Source organism: Vulpes vulpes, chromosome 10, assembly GCF_048418805.1.
Source record: "Vulpes vulpes isolate BD-2025 chromosome 10, VulVul3, whole genome shotgun sequence".
In the NCBI taxonomy this organism is placed as follows: domain Eukaryota; kingdom Metazoa; phylum Chordata; class Mammalia; order Carnivora; family Canidae; genus Vulpes; species Vulpes vulpes.
In genome coordinates, this window is record NC_132789.1 from 75,160,957 (window position 1) to 75,178,879 (window position 17,923).

The following is a 17,923-nucleotide window of genomic DNA, read 5'->3' on the forward strand; positions in this document are numbered from 1 at the left end:
AATAAATAAAAATCTTAAAAGAAAAAGAACTCAGTAATAAAAAAAATTGAGAAATTCACAAATATGTAGAAATTAAATAATTGACACTTCTTAAATATCAATAAATCAAAGAAGAAATTGTAAACAAAATTAGGAAATACTTTGAGTTGATGAAAACAAAACAATAAAAGAATATAGCAAAATTTATAGGATACAATTAAAGCAGTACTTGGGGGAAAATGTATACTAGAGCAGTATTTGGAAGGAAATTATAATAAATGTCTATACCTAAAAAAAAGAAAGGTCTCAAATCAATAATCTAGCCTTCTACCTGAGAACACTGAAAAAAAGGAAGAGCAAACCAAATCTGAAGCAAGTAGAAGAAAGGAAATAATAAAGATTAGAACAGAAATAAAAGAAATAGAGAATAGAAAAACAGTAGTGAAAACTGACAAAACCAAAAGTTTATTATTTGAAAAGATCAACAAAATTGACAATCATTTAACCAGACTGATCAAGAAAAAAAAAAGAGAAGACTCAAATTACTTGACTCAGAAATGAAACAAGGAGTATTACCACCAACCTTATATAAATGTAAAGGATTAGAAGAGAATACTATGAACAACTGTATACAAAAAATTAGATAACTTAGACGAAATAAACAAAATCCTAAGAGAGACACACTGAAAACAGATTCCTCAGAATGAGCACTCTTCCATGATATCCTACCTGTATGACCTTGGACTAACTTCTCTAAACCAACCTCTCCACCTGTGAGGTGTGAATAATGCATCTCCCACAAAGCCCTTATTCAGAGTCCCTAAGATGTTATATGTCATATCTCCCACACTTTCCCAGCCTACAACAAATATTCAATAGCTGCTACTGCTGATGCTCCTTTCTCCCTTCTTTATTCCCTCTTTACCTCCCCTGGTTCAAGTTGGATCAAATATAAATAGATTCACAAATATTTTCATTCTTTGGTTGTTGTTTTCAAGAGTGGAATGAGGAAAGTTGGTCAAGTTTTGTTTTGTTTTAATTACCAAGTTTGAAGGACTACAAACTAATAGATAGGACCAGTAGATCACCATTTTTATACCAATTGTGAGTAGTGAGTTTTGTCTTCCTGAAACACTGAGAAGCCCATCAAGAAGAAATACTATACGCTTTGATCTCCCCATCTGCAAAATGGAAATAGTTATATTTAATCTACCTGCCAAACAATATTTTCATAAGAATCAGATGAGTTAGAAAATGAGAAATATTTAGAAAAAAATGTAAAGATACTATACTAACAATCTTCTTTGACCTATCTATATTCTTCACTCAATGAGACACTGAATTTAAAACAATTAAGTTCACACATCCCTCCCACCCTCCACTCACACTTCTCTAACTCAAACCAAAAAAAATTATCATTCATTCTTAAATTGAATGAAGATTTTGTTTACTCTTCAGGAGAGTATTGCTGTGTTAGAGCAAGAGTAATAATTCATACACATTCCACTATTAGCATTTCTAAAATCTTCAAAGGTAGAACTAGGGAATTTATTGCAGCTTTAGGCAATGCTGAAGGTGCCCCACAGCAATAATTGATGCTCTGAAAGCACACACGGAGAAAAAAAATCATCTGAATTCTTTCAAGTTGTTTCTCTTCAAATTTATGAAATATTGATAGAAAAATATAAATAGGCATTAATGCTGTTTTAGCAAAGATTCAGTCTGGTAGAGACAGAGCATAATTTATTTCCAGCCTGCAGGATTAACACTGGAGTTGCCACTGATTCTGCATTAATACCCAGAATTGTGTTTTATTGGTCTCTGTCCTCCAGGTTTCTCAGGCAGGAAATGAGTCCTGAGCTTCTAAGGCATGTCTATGGAGGACACTGCTTAAAGACCTCAACTTCCATAGACTTGTCTTGTTCACAAAATCAGGCCAGAGACTCCATCAAGTCTTCTTTCCACTATTTTCCCAGTGCCTACCTATATCAGTCAGGGGTTGCATTTGGTTGTGAGTCTTAGAAAACCCAATTGTCTGGGCTTATACAAGAAATCTGAGAGGTAATGGCTTGTGTGCACTCATAAGGTGAAGGATATTGGAGTCATGGTCACTAATTCTCTTGGTCTTACTTCATAATCATGCTGTGGCTGCTAGAGCTCCAGACACCACATCTTTATTCCAGGTAATATAAAGGAAGCTAGGCTATAGAATAAAGGCAAATGGTGCTAACTATTGTGCCAAGAGAGCAAAGGTCTTCTCTGACATCTCACACAATATTTCCTACTTAGGTTTCATTGGCCAGAATACTGCTACATGGCCACCCATAGCTTTAGGTTGTCTACAAATGTAAGGGTTTAGTTTTGCAACTTCTATAGAAAGAGGCAAGGGAAAAGAGTTTGAGATGGGTAGTAAGAAAGCTAACATGGCACCTATCTTACAAGCTCTCAATTAATATTTGATAGATGAATGACATCATCAACTGATTCTTGCCTCACTAACCAGTAGGGAGTCAGAATTTTGTGACTTCTAGAAGTATTTTTGTCAGGCCCACATTAGGGTTCCCCAAATGAAACTATAATGGGGGGGAGTGTCATCAGTAGTACAGATAATATTCTGACACAAAATTAGATAAAGGGACAAATAGATGAGAAAGAGACAGACAGAGATGGATGATGTGTGTATACCTATATATAATAAAGAACAGATATATTCTTTACTAAACAAAACAAAACCTTTTCTGTCATCCAGCTCAGGCTCCCTAAACCACCCGCCCTACCCCACCAAACATGCACATACACACCAAATATACATCACATTGAAAGTATAAAGGAAACAAAAGTGTAGGAGCATTAAAGAGAGCCACCGTACCCAAAACCTTGTGTATATGTGTATATTTGGGGAAGGGATACAAAATGGACATGGGGAAGATGATTAAGAATCATATCTTTTTACCTCTCTGCTCCAGAATGCAGGAGATGATTTACATCCGAAGATGAGATAAGCATTGGAATAGGTGCTGATGCCAGATGAAAGCAGATGGCTCTCCTCAGCATGAATGAGCATCATCCAATCTGTTGAAGGCCTGAAGGCCCGAATGGAAACAGAAGGCAGAGGGAGGTTGGAGAGCCTCTTTCTCTGCCCAACCATAGGAGCTGGTGCACAGATCTCCTGCCCTCAACACTCTTGATTCTCAGGCCTTCAGACCTGGACTAGAATCTCTCCTTCGGCTCTCCAGCTCGCAGGCCCCAAACTCCACCCCTGGCTTTGCTGGGCCTGCAACATATAGATGGCAGACTACAGGCCACCGTCACTACATGATCCAATCCTTACAGTAAATAAAGACACACATACAGATATACATGTAAATATGTAGGTATATAGACATAGATGTCCTATCGGTTCCATTTCCTGACTAATCCACTGTGCACGTACGATGCTTGAGATGAAGAACAGCACTGGTACAGTAGTAAGGAATTAGGCCAGAATTTGGGCATTAGAGCTGGGTGACATGCATTATACGAATGCATCTCAGGTCTTCCAAGAATTGGTAGCCTCCATTTCAACAAGGGACAATCATCACTACCACATCATTAAATCTCTCACAAGGGGATTGGCGAACTCTAGAAGCTCTGCTCAGCCAACAGCCTCCATGCTGGAAGCCACCCCAGGCACTATGTTGAACACTCTGCCATTTGTACGTAGCTCAAAAAGATATAACTGGTAGAAGATTGTGTGTTAGAGTGTGGGCCAATTTCAGGACAGGGGTGGTACCTGTCTTTTTGACTGAAGCATATCTAGCTCTGAGCCTGATCCAGCACTGCTGGATCTGAAAGGAGTGCACTCTGCTTCTATGAGATGTCCTACGTGTTTGTTTTCTTCTTCGATCTCTTTGGTGGGGACCTTCTCATTCCCCAGAGGAGGCTGTATCCCACTTCTGGAAAGACAGACAAAAATCTGGGACTGCACAGAGTTCTCTTTCTTTCTCTCTTTTTTATCTCCTTCTCTTCTTTCCTTCCTTCCTTCCTGCCTTTCTTTCTCTTTTCAAATTTAGATTCGTTTTGAGAAACCATACCAGTTTTCTGTGAACTGGGCCTGATCTGAGTCCTAAAATATGGGAAATTTTGATCCAAGCAGACAAGACAATCTTTGACCAACCAAAATAAACAAAGCAGTATTCCAGCCTTTATAAAGTAATCAAAATATATACTACTGTTGCCAGTAAAATAAATCTCAGTGGGTTGGAATTTTGAAATAGTTATTCAACAGTCTCCTCAGATAAGGCTCTTCTTCTTTGAGACATGGACCTCACTGCTCTAAGAACTTTGGTCAAAAACAAGTCAGCAAAGTCTCAGAACAGAAGAGCAAATGATGTTAGTTATATCAAAAGACAGCAGTGCCTGGGGATATATCTTAGGGCAACCACCTGTATGGCTCCATTTGAAAGCATATCTGTCATATGATCTACTTAAGTTTCTCTCTCTTTTCAATCTCCAAAATGTCACCATTAGAATTTCAGTCATTTTCATCGATGTTGCCCAGTCCCTGCATTTAACATATAACTATTTCTGAAAGAATTAACATATTAAGTGTCTAAGGACACATGAGTAGGCTAAATGTGAGCTAGAAACTGGACGTGGAATGCAAGGAAAACCCATCCCCAAGGGTTTGCCCTAGGGTGTTTTTTTAATTAGGCTTCAGTTTTTGCAAATGAAAAGTAATTAAAATAGAAATCTAGTAAAGGCTTCCATCAAATATTAGAAAAATGAAAAAAAATGAGCATTCACAATGATATTTGATTAGCATTTTCATTACCAAGTTTCTTTATCCTCGTTTACAAATGTCAGCATATAAACTGGGCCTCTTTGGTTTTGCTTTCTCTCATAGCTTCATGTTTTAAGCCCAGAAAATCTGGCCATTAGAAATTTATTTTTAAATGGATTAAGTGCTCTCCCAGGAGCGATCTTTAAACTTTTCCATCTATATTTTGATAAAACTTCACATGAAGTCAATAACAAATTAGAACATAAATATTTAAGCAGCTCAAAGATAAAATGAGAGCTTCTCGCTTTCTCTCTTTTTTATATTGCTGGTAATGTGCCAAGCAGAGGGGAATTAAGGGTCCTGGGGAATATGTCAAAAGTCTTTGCTGGGCAAACAAGAAAAACCAAGCAAAAGGTCACTAATCCGAGAGAGAGGTTGGTATCACCTTGAGTTGATCTCCTTCACTTCAGGAATCCCTAATGTTCTCAAACAGCTTCTCTCCATCTTCCTAGAAGTCTTTAGTACAGGAGGAAGTGCGCTAATAATTTTTCTGTGGAGCTTCTGTCCTTAATGAAATGTGTGTGTGTGTGTGTGTGTGTGTGTGTGTGTGTGTGTGTGTGTGTATTTAATGCAGGAAGAACTGCACTAATAATTTTTCCATGGGGCTTTTGGTCCTAATGAAGCCCTGCTATTAGAACTCAGCTATTTTTTTTAATGTGCAGGAACGTCTATTTATTTTCAAAGGACACCTAAAGAAGAAAGGGGTTCTTCACTTCAAAAGAAAATCAGATGAAATAAGGAGCAGAAGGAGTATCCCCCATCAAAAGAAACAAAGAATCAGTAAAATGAATGTATGCTAATGTATGCAAAGATGATTTCAGGAAGTGATGAACTTAAACAGATAACCCCCTCCCCCAATACACTATTCACTTGCTAAAAATCACTCTGAAAAGACTGTTTACTGGGATCACCTGTGCATGGAGATTGTCTATCAAGGAATGAATCTTATCTGTTCTTAAATGATCTCATGCCAGGGAGGATTTTTCTCAAGCTTTCAGGGTAATTGTAGATATTTGATTGCAAATCAGAATGTTTGTTCAACCTAATGAACAAAAGCACTGGATTAGTCATAGCTGGTATTAAAAGTTGTTTTTGTTTACAGCACGGTGTAGACTTTAATATTCTCTGAGCACTCAAAGAACATTCTCAAATGTCATATTTGCAGCACATGCAAATAGTTCCCACTTTGAGTGAACTGGAAACTAACAAATTAAGTCTCTGCCTGCATTTGACTAACAGGAAAGCATCTCCACTCTGTGTTCTGACTAATAGGCAAGAGTGGGGAACAGTCCTGGAGGCAGTGGTTTGTTCTGATTCACTTCCATTTCATTAAGACCAGGAGAAGGCATTTGGTGTCAGATCATGTCATTAAAGATGTACTTTCACAGGTAACCACGGTGTTTTCTTCTAGCTAAAGGATAATATCACAAGGGATGCTGAGTGGGGATATCCAGGCACTCCATCTTCATGGGAAAGCAGAATGACTAGAATGCATGCGTTCACTCATTCATTCATTCATTCATTCATTCATTTATTCACTCATTCAACAAATATTGACTGAGCAAATGCCAGGCCCTGGACTTGATGTTGCAGATGTAACAATCCACAAGAAAAATACATCCCTAGATCACCTCCCCCTACACATGAGCTTACATAGTCTGGCTCTATGAAACTTGAGCAAAAATGAACATGAAGGCCATAGTTTTTATATCCATCTGTTAATGATCAGCAAAGCAGGGAGTCAGTGTCTGCCTCACAGAAAACAGAATGTTAGTGCTGAGAGAAAAAAAAAAAAAACTAGGACATCTTTGTAACCAAAAGTGATGAAATAGGTTCAAAAAGGTTAAAGACCTCACCAGGCTATTTTAATGATGAGGTCAAGACTAGAAATGAGACTTTCCACTCTTCGTCTGTGGTTTCCTCACCACCCATAAGACCTCCTTCTCCCGCCGTCCCCCACCCCCAACTATCCATACTTACTTCACAGAAAGAAAAAGTCTAATTTTTGAATGATGGCTGCATAGATTATATCACGATTTAGTTAATGATAAGAGCAAGACTTCAATACATGCATGCTTTAAATAACGAATTAGGCTTATCACTGATGATATCTTTAATTATGCCAAGGCAAAACTGGAGATGGTCTAATGGGAAATACAGATGACTTGTTAAAATTATTAACAGAGTTAATGTGCTTACATTTGTTTATGTGTACCAGAATCAGCTCAGATATTTGACTGCAATGACAATATGTGTAAGGATCAATTAAAAGTCATAGAGATGAGATATTGGATTTCTAGCCCTTAATAGGATTTCATCTGCACTTGCTATATTATGTTACACAATTATAATTGAACTTCCATCAAACCACAGAATCTGTCAACCTCACCAATTTGTTTTCCAAGCCCTAATGAAACTTATTTCCTGTTGAGAACACTTTTAAAAGCATAACCCTGAGGAAGAAAGGTGGCACAGGGGTGATAGGCTTCTATTTACTTAGCAAACCCAGGTTAAAAAAAAAAAAAAGTGGACATAAGTAAAGTGAATTTGACAGCATTAGTAAGGTCCTTAGCAGCCATTTGTTCACATTATAGAGCTTGCAAGTACTCTCGAAAGGAATTGTAAACAACACGGATAACGCACGCTCGCTTTGAGCCCTAACATCAGACTGACTCTCTACATCTTTGTTGTAAGGTAGTCAAGCTAGAAGCAGAGTGGATACAATTTTTTCCTCTGGATGTTTCTTAATTCCCCCCCCTCCATCGAAATCATGCATTGAATTATAAACAAACTTCTCCATAAAAGAACTTGGCAAGGTAGCTTTCACTTGATAACATGAGCATTCTCTTTCCTGTTGCGTGTAGAGAAGGCAAAGGCAATATCTAGAGGTCATAGTGTAATAAAGCTGTAGGGTGGCAAAGGTCTGGCGTGACAGGACAATGATACTGGTCAGAGAGACTCTCAGCTCCTGTAGCAATAATCTTGTGTTCCTCACACGAGATTTGTGAGGGGGCAACCGTGGCTGAGAGATGGACAGCTTGCTGTCAGTGGAGGGAGTGGGATTCCTTAGAATTATTTATTTACAGACTGCAAAAAGGAGCACCAGACACCACATAATGTGGCCCTCACTGGGAAGCCCCCTGCCTGGCAGGTGTACTTGCACGGACCCGGGAGTGAGGAATTCACCTCTCTGACTCAATTGCCACACAATTGCCAGAGTCCTTCCCTGAGCCTTGCTGCTATCGGCCTCCTTGAAACTTTAAGCCTACCCCGAGGAGCCCCACAGCTCAGCTCAGGAAGGACCACTCTGCACCCCTGGGTGCCTGACAGAGCATGAGCTCAGCTGTCCTTTCTTTCGGCAGCCCCCCAACTCCTCTTCCTCACCCCTGGGATCATAGTGGGGAGTCTTGGGGCTGAGAAACACTCACAGTTCCCAGTAAGTTCACAGAACACCCTTACGGGGCTCATTTTGTTGCACCAACGTGACATTTTAACACATGCACTCAGCTGATTGCTTTTCCAGGAGACAATAAGTTTCATCAATATATTTTTAAAGCGATTCGATGCCAGATACTTGAGATTTCCTCACATGTCTCCTCTTCAGTCTACGTCTCCCGACTGAACTCACTCAGTTCTTCAAATGAATTTATTCTCTGTTCTCTAGGAGACAGTTTCCCAGGGATATCTGGTCACCCTTCCTTTACAGCCAGTGGCCAAGTCCTGCTGATTGTACCTCCTAGATATCATCTCCTTACCCCCTGGTCCCTCCCCTGGCTATCTCCTCCTGCAGCAGCCTCCTCCCCTCTCTCTCTCATTCTCTCTCTTTCTCTCTCTCTCTCTCTCTCTCTCTCTGCCTCCCTCTTTGTTCCCTTCGAGCTTTAGACCACTGCTAGTGACGCTTCTAAAGTATTACTCTTGCCATGCCACAGCCTGCTGGAAACCTTCAATAGCTCCCAATAGCTCTGAGCATGAGGATCAAACGCTTTATTTTCTTTAACATAAAATCTTTGCATCTGTTTGCTCCTTGACTTCTTTTCTTCTCATCTCATCTCCAATCTCCTCCCTGGAAATATTAGCCCCAGGCATAGAAAACTTCTGTCAGTGTCTACCACAAGCTGCACTCCATCTCACCTGCAGGCCTTCGCCCATGCTATTTCCTGTACCCGAAACACCCTCTCCTAGGTCTTCACCAACAACCCCACCACCTGGCTCATGCACGCTTCCAGTCTTGGTTTCACTGGCACTTCCTCAAGGACATCTTTTCTGATGCTTAGAATGCCCAGCCACTCATTCTCCCAGATCCTTGCAATTCCCCAGGACTCCTGTTCATTGCACATGCTGGTAAGTATTATTATGTTGCTTTTCTTCCTCATTAAAACATTGGTTCTCTCTGAGGGTGAAGTCCATACCGTCTTGTCTATTGCTGAACTCTCAGAGCTTAGCATGGTGCCTAGAACATAGCACATGCCTTATAAATACTTTTGAAGGAAGAAGGGAGAAAAGGAAGGGAGGGAGATACAGCACATACCATTTAAAATACAACATCCAGAGCTAAGCACAGTATTCTAGAGGGGATCTGCTAAGAAAAGTAAGAAAGGGAGGCCAGGCAGTTCTCTCTGCGGGTCTGATAGTATCATTCATAGAAGACACAAAGTCCTAAGGAAGCTTTGCTTATTCATCTGATAAATATTTATTAGGCATTATATTATTTTTGTAAATTTTGTATCATAAATACAGTTTACAATTGTGCTTTAAGGCCAATTTCAGAGCCAGAATGTGTGGTTCTAATTAGAGCTCCAGTACTTATCATGTAACATCGGGGCTGTTACTGAACCTTCCTGGGCCCCACTTTTCTCATCTGTAAAATGGCAATAACAACACGGCTTCCCAGTATTGGTGATGACTACATTGATGCATGTATGTCAAGTGCTTGGAGTGATGCCCAGTTGATGATGCGTGCCCTACAGGAGCTTGTTTTGAATGCTGGAGATCACCTCACCCAGTGCTGAGCCAGTAAAAGTCTTCAACAAACACTTGGTGTTTTCTTTTGAGAAGCAGTATCACCAACTTAAAATATCAAATACAGCACCTGGCATATGGTCTGTTCTCAATCAAGTACATCTATCATTATTATTATTTTAGTTATGTGTTATATATTCTTTTCTATGTGCATATGTTTATAATTTATACTCTAAATTTATGTTAACATTCATACACATGTGTATTTATATATGTGTATGTATATACATATTTACTTATTTAATATAAAATATAAGTTGAACCATTATTTCTGTCTCATTTATGCCTCAGAACAATTGTCTTTGACAAAATCAGCAAGAATTAACCTTTCTCACTTGGAAATGAAGAAACCTAGACTCAAGCTTTAGTGGCCCAAAGTTCTAGCACCAATAAGTGCCTCCAGCTTCCACACTCAGCTCCTTCCACTTGAAGTTATGACACCCCCAACACCTGGGACTCACGTGGGTATGAAAATCTCTCAGGGAATGCTCACAACCACTTGGAGAGACGGTGGGGTGAGACCCATTTCACAGGTGAGGGAATTAAGGCAGAGCAGCTTATGACCTCGCCCAAGGCTCACAGAGCTTGTGCTCTCAGTCCCTTGGGCACTGGCTACCCCTAGCACAGGCCTGGCATCCCTACTTAGAAAGCACGGGTTTCTCCCCAATTCAGAGGCTCCCATTCAGGTCCAGAGTGCAATCTGGAAACCCAGTTTCACAAAGCGCTCCAGTGGCCCTCAGCCAGTGATTAGGAAACATGGAGCACCCACTTATGTGGTGGGTCGGCTCCCATGGAGCCTCTAGTGTCCAAAGGACAGAGGACAGAGGGAAAGGGCGACTATGAAGGCAAACTCTGCCTTCCTCACTATTTTGCCCATGGCTAACTCTGGCCACTTCCTATACATTTATTGAACTGCAGTTCTTTAAAGTTGGCTTGTCAGCAAGAATTCAAGTGTGATCTATTGAATTTCAGCAGAGCTCAACTGCCCTGACGTGCACAGTTTATTTAGGTTGACTTTACCCTTCTCTCTCTTTTCATTTTTAGCCAAAGCATTGTCAGAAAAGAAACATCACTGATAAAATCGAGGGTTCTATTTGCCTTAAAATTTTCCCTTCAAGGCATAGATATAGGTATGCACTCAGTGGCTGCTAAAAATATGATACTGTGCCCAATTTGTGGAGTGTAGGGAGGTAAATCCTGGTTACCATATTTCTGTGGTGAGTAAAATGCTGGAGTGGTGTGAAACACATTGTAGTGGAAATTGCTCTCTGGCCTCTGATGACTTGGATGGAAATCGAGACGAGACTGTGAGGTTTAATAACAGCATGGTTACAACTGTAGTTTAAACCCATAAACCACAAATGCATGTCTGACCGGAAATAAAAAGGATCTGAGTGTTACATCCTCCTAAGTGGACTCTTCCATAGGGTAATGTCGGAGAAGAGTCTAGCCCGGAGTGCTTAACTTTGCAATTCAAAAGAGTTGTGACTTAGCTTCCCTTATATAACATGGGCAGCTTTTCATTATGTTTATTTGATGCAGTGTTATTGAGGCAATATTTCATATGAATAATTCATTCCTACTCCAACTTTATCTAACAAAGTCAAAAGCAGAATCCTAAATTTCAAAACAGATCAAAGAGTTCCTTAAATAAATTGAAAAGGCCTTGAGTTTCCTGCCTTCTGAATCTCCCTGTCTGGTCTATGCATTAAACAAGCACTTACTATGGGCAGTTGGATACTGAGGTTATTAAATGTTCACAGCTCTCCCTGCATTTTCTTCAGCGAAGATGAATTTTAGTGCCCCAGTTTTGCACTGTTTCCTCTTGTTCTTATCCAGAAATTGAGTAGTATGAGAACAAATCAGATTCAAGTAATTTTTTACATATTTTTAACTTTGGTTTTGTGTGTGCCTGACTTTCTGAGGCCGCCTCGGCCCTGATTGCCTTCTGTTCCACTGGGCAGTCTGATGAACACAGCGGGCAGGCCGTGGTGAATAAAATAGAGCAATTACATTTCGATGCTCAAGACCGCCAGCTGCCTGGGGACGACTCACCACAGCCTCCCCATTGTGGTTATCCTCCTTTCAGATCTTATCAAGTCATGCAAGAAAGTCGCCTTTCAAAATGATTGACATCCAAAGAATTGCCCTGGCTTTATCCAACCACAGGAGCTGCAAACAAGAGTGAACAGTCAGAAAGAAAAATTAAACATGGAAGAAAAATAGAAAAGTATTCAGAATCACTGAATCATACCTAAGCACACTTAAAAAAAAAAAAAGAGTGTTAGGTCAATAGGAGAAAAATAAAAATAACTGAAAGATCTCTTAAAACCATCAAAATAGGCTCGCTTCATAAATGACTATGTTAGAAAGGGCCTCAGAGGCAGTAATTTAGCCATCTTCTTATTACCTCCACTAGTCTGCGGCAGGTGGGCATTTGGGGAAAGAGTGTGGTAGAGACAAAGGAGTACAAGGAACACAGGAGTCAGAAGGCTCCTCAAATCCTGGCTCAGCCACTTCCTAGTTCACGGGCTTCAGGCAACTGGCCACACATTTCCGGAGCTGTAACAGAGAAATAATGCTACCTGCTTTAGGAGATGGTGCCGGAAGACTTTAAAGATGTTTATGTTTGTGAAGTATCTGGAACATAGGAGCAAGTGGTAACTCTCACTAAGAATTTACTCTTCAGGTTTACAGGAAGATATTCCCCTCAGGTTGTCTATTCACTGACCAGTACTACATGTTGCAGAGGAAGGGATACACCTACCTGCTCCAGACATATGCCCTCGGTCAGGTGATCTCTGGAGCAGACCTTGTTTAGGCACCCACCCTGCCTCCGATGGGCAGAGCCTGCTTCCATGATGGTGCCTGCCTATGCCTTCTCCTTGTTTCCCATCATCGCTGAGAGCTAAGCCTCCCTGAAAGTGGCCTGGCCCTTCTCAGAAGGAGCTTCCACCCTGATAAAAGAGCAGGGAACATGAGAAAGTCCTTTTCCAACTCTCTAACTTTTCTGTCATGTCAGAATAGTCTTCAAGCTGCTGCAGCCCTCTTAAATCTCGAGGAAAACGGCTAAAACTAGACTCTGGCCTTGCTCACTAGCTTTACAGAGCCGCTGAACTAGGCCAGAGATGACCTAGCTCCTTGTCACATGAGATAATGAAGTGCTTTTAGCATTTAAGCTCCTCTCATTATTTATAACTGAACAGTACAGCTCTTGTTTTCTCATCTTCCCCCCAGCGCACTGAGAAACTCTTTCCATTTTGTGCTTGAGCAGTTTAGCAGGAATATGGAGATGTTATTCAACATAGGTTCATCTTTATGACTAGCACTCATCAATTTTCAGAGACGGTGAGTAACTCAACAAATGTCACAGAACTGAGAGAATAGCAGCAAAATATTAAGCCCAGATGTGCCTGCCCCAAAGGCCAGTCTTTTCAGAACACGATTGTTGCTATACATGTATTTGTTAGCCAGTCCAATAAGAGATATTTTAAGTAGGTAATGTTCCTTTTTCTTTTCTATTCCTCCTTTCCATTTATATTTTGAGCTGCATAATCTCACAACTCCCAAATTGAAGTCCCTAAACAAACTCATGTTCTGAAACTTCGCTTTTTCCTCCTTCCTATCAAAATTTGCCTGATCTGGGTTCCATTCCCTCAGGAAGTCAATGTGCTTTATAAGGTTAAAGCTAGATTATCAGTTAAGCAATTTCCTTTTAATGGGAACCTGAGTTGGCGAATGCCTTCAATGGATGTTTTCAATGCTCTAGTAGACCCAAAGGTGAGGTTATCCTTTCATATCGCAGGGTCAGACAGCTTCCTCATGCACAATAAAAGTTAACCGGGAAGGGGGTGGTCTAAGATGGGGGACACCTGGGTGCCTCGTCGGTTAAGTGTCCAATTCTTGATATTGGCTCAGGTCATGATTTCAGGATCATGAGATGGAGCCCCAAGTGTGGAACCTGCTTGAGGTTCTCTCTCTCTCTCTCTCTCTCTCTCTCTCTCTCCCCTTCTCCTTCTCCCTCTCCTTCTCCCTCTCCCTCTGTCTCTCCTTCCCCTGCTCTCTCTCTCTCTCTAAAAAGAAAAAACAAAAATAACAAAAAAGTTAAATGGGGTACAGAGCATGATTAGAATTCATTTATTCTTACACGGGTATTTATTAAGCATCTCACTTACCATGCCAACAGTATTCCAGGTGCTAGGGATATAGCACTAAGCAAAACAAACAAATTCCCTCCTTTTATGAAATTTAAACTCTAGCTGGAGAGAGATCATTAAAAAATAAATATGTACTATTTTAAGTGGTTAGAAAATGCTATAAAGACAAATAAATAAAGCAGACTAACAAGGATAGATTGGTGGAGGTAGACTGTTTCATTAAGAGTGATCAAGACACGCTATACAAAGGAAAAGATGTAAGGGTTAACAATATGACAATATAGAAGTCATGGGAAAGTAAAATGGGAGAGAAAAGTTGGAGGAAACCATAAAAAAGCTAATACCTTCTTTTTACAAAGTAGAAAATCAAGAAATACTGTTAAAAGTTAATTGAACAAAAAAGAGGAAATTGATGCTGTTATTGAAAGTTACAAAGATGATCAGTAGAAACACTAAAAACCCTGGAGGAGAAAAAGCAGGAGAAGGAATAGTATAAGTGAGCTAAATTCCTCATTTTTTATTTCTAGGAGTCAATAGAAACCGCTTAATTGGGGAAATAGGCTTTATCTCACATGCTAACTTTCACTGATCAGTGGTGCTGCCTGAGGCTCTCCTGAGTAGGACTCCACACACAAGACCCAGCTCTTTGAGAAAGTGTGCTGTGATCGATTAATTAGTCCCGTCTGCCATGGGTGCAGAAAGGATCAATGACAGTGCATAGGCCACTTGGAGCCTCTGTGATGGGTCACCTGGCAATGAGATGGCTGAGGGGAAGGAGAAAGTGACAGTAGCTGTGACAAGTTACAGCAGGATAGAGAGAGAGAAACCGGATGGTGGGGGGCTAGTGATACGATGGATTCCTATGTCATACTTCTGGATTGGATTGACAGCATTCTGAAACATACAAAGGAGATAATCTATAGAGAAAGCTAACAAAAAAGAATTAACTCCACAGCTCTAAGGTTAAGAGTTGAGTGTGTTAGGTTTCAAATCCTGCCTTTCCCAAGCCTTAGCAAAGAATTTAAGCCACAGAGTTTCTAAGATGTATGCCTTCTTTGGCTGGAGTGTATCCAGTGACTCATTTAAAGTCAGTGAAATGTATTTTGGGTATTGGATATCTTCAGTGGAGAAAACTTACCGTTGGTCCAATAAAGCCCTCCCTGCTGTACCAATTACCTAAACAGAGGAAGCCGAGATACCAGGGTCCCAGCTGTACCATCATGCCAAATCCTGGGAACACAAACAAAGCTTGAAAACTTGTGTCTAATTAAATCATGTGGAGTCTGGTGACTTTGCTAGACCCCCGCTCAGCAGAAAACCATGTGAAACTCTGAGCAGGCTCCCCTGGTGGCTAATGTCTCTAATAAAGACACCACCTCCAGCCTGTGTCTGTGCTCCCCAGGACTAGCACCAAATGAAGAGGATGGGAACACTCATGGTTATCAGAAGGGCACAGAGAGCCACCTGCTCACCAAATGGCGGAGCTGTGAAGTTCCTTGTTCCTTTGACACTCTGAGTCTTTCTCCACCTTTGTGAGAAGCAGCAAGCCAATGAGGTGAGGCTTGCAAAGAACCCTACGCTAGAGTTCTCATTCACACCCCAGCTCTGATGCCTTTATTAACTCATTTAACCAATATTCTGCTCAACTCTGTGCAGAATGATAGATGACCTGGATGCTTCCACTCCAGTACCCCAAGTTCTCCCAGGATGGATAGCAGGGCATCTCGCTCTACACAGTTAACTTCAGCAAGCATGGATTGCTTCACGTGTGAAGGCTGAGGGTCCCATTGCCCATATGGAACGATTAGAGGAGCCCTGTCCCCAAGCATGCCTCCCACTTGGTCCAGGAGCCCTAAACGAAGACTCATCTCTTTAGATTCCTCGTTAAATACCCCTATAGAAATGGCCTGGCACAGTTATCAGCCATTAACACCTTAGCATGATGTTTCCAGATGACAGCCAAGTATGTGCCGAGGGTTGTGCTAGATGCCTTAAACAGAGTCTACCTATAATCCTGAAAACATTATAGCAGGGTCTTACCATCCAACACACACACACACACACACACACACACACACACACACACATCTTTTTTTTAGATTGAGAGAGTCTACGGCCATACCACCCTGAATGCACCAGATCTCATCTGATCTCCAAAGCTAAGCAGGGTCGGGCCTGGTTAGTACTTGGATGGGAGACCGCCTGGGAATCCCGGGTGCTGTAGGCTTTAGATTGAGAGAGAGAGAGAGAGAGAGAGCAGAGAGAGGCAGAGAGCAAGAGAGAGAGAATCCTAAGCAGTATCCATGCTGAGCACAGAGCCTGACATAGGGCTCAATCTTATAATCTTGAGATCATGATCTACGCTGAAATTAAGCATTGGACCCTTAACCAACTGAGCCACCCAGGTCCCCCAACACACACACTTTTAGAGAATCTACTATGTACAGAGCATTGTGCTCACATGGTGGATGGTTTTGCATGTAGTAGATAAAGGTAAATTTTATATGGCCCTGAGTACCATCTTGTAGGAGTGATAAATACATACATAAACAAATATATTACAGTGTTTCAATTAATTTATTGCCATGATATGACATTGTACATTTGCCATGACAAATGTACAATGTATTATGTTTGGGATTTAGATGTGCTAAAGAAACCAAGCTAGGACCTAGTCATTCATTAACACATACTTATTGAGCATGAATAGACCCATTCATAGGAGAGGCCACACAAAATCAGCCTTTAATGTAAGAACAAAACAGTATATATAGGATATGTATGCAAGTTAGGATTAAAGAAGTAGAATATGAAGAGAATCATAAGAAATTCTGTTCAGGATGGGATGCAAAAAAGTGGGAAATGGGATATAAAATTAGAAAGATCAAGAGGGGTCAGTAAGATCATGGGAGGTTTTGTATATTATGCTAGAGAGTTGAGACCTTATTTTAGTCAATAGGGAACTATAAGTTACTATACTCAAGAATCTGCTTTGTAAGAATTAACCTGGCAACAATGTGTGGAAGCATTTAAACTGAAGACAAATAAGGCAGGAGGCAGTGAGGAAGTTCCTGAGTGCTCTAAGTAAAAAGGAGTAAGGTCATGAGCTGGAACATTTGACAGTAAAAACAGAGAGGAGAAGAAATACTGAAACAAATTATTGTTTCTGAAATAGGTCACATGAGCTCCTTAAGCCAAGTCCTGAGTCATATCCCTACCAAGTAGACCACACAGCTCCTAACACAGGGTAGGCACAGGGTAAAGGCCAGGGGTGGATAAATGGATAGATGGCTGAGAGGGAGGAATTAAAGATGGTTAATGTTTGGGGCTACATATCGAGCAACCTCTTTGGAACAGGTTTGAGAACATGAACTATGACGAATCCATGTGTGACTGAGGGAGATGGGGAATTAGAAACTATCTGGATCATGGGACTTGAGGACAACAGGAGGGGCCTGGCAAGAAGGCAGATGGCAGGAAAGGAGAACAACAAGGGGCTGATTCTAGGCTGCCTCTGGAAATAGACCATGCAGACAAAATACTCTATGGCTTGCAGGGAGAGGGGGGTGGACCCCTTCAAAGACCAGTAAGTGAAGAGGAGGTTGATAAGCACTGCATCAGGACAAGTCCTGCAGTGAGACACTGGTCACAAAGACAATCATAAATTCCAACAGGCATGTACAGGAATTCCCATTTTGCCACTCAACCAACCACTCAAGAGGGTTACGTTATTAGAGATTTCTAGCTCTTGGTTTGTTCATCAATAAATAGTGATAATCTTATCAAATAGGGTTATCCAGGGGATGGAAGAGATGGCAGCTGTCCACCAAAAACTCTCACTCCCCCAAAACTTTGTAGAGTATGAGTTGTTACTGAGAGGAAACTGCCCGGCTAGGCGCTGCACTTCCTAGACCCCTTGTGGTCAAGTATTTCATGTTTTGGACAA

At 40.9% G+C, this 17,923-nt stretch overlaps 1 non-coding gene across 1 annotated transcript; it reads left to right on the top strand.

Moving 5' to 3' along the window:
- Positions 1-16,085: 16,085 nt before the first annotated feature.
- LOC112930736 (5S ribosomal RNA) lies at positions 16,086-16,204 on the top strand. Its single transcript, XR_003237196.2, has one exon. It is a non-coding gene; the product is annotated as a 5S ribosomal RNA (ribosomal RNA).
- The last annotated feature ends 1,719 nt before the right edge of the window (positions 16,205-17,923 follow it).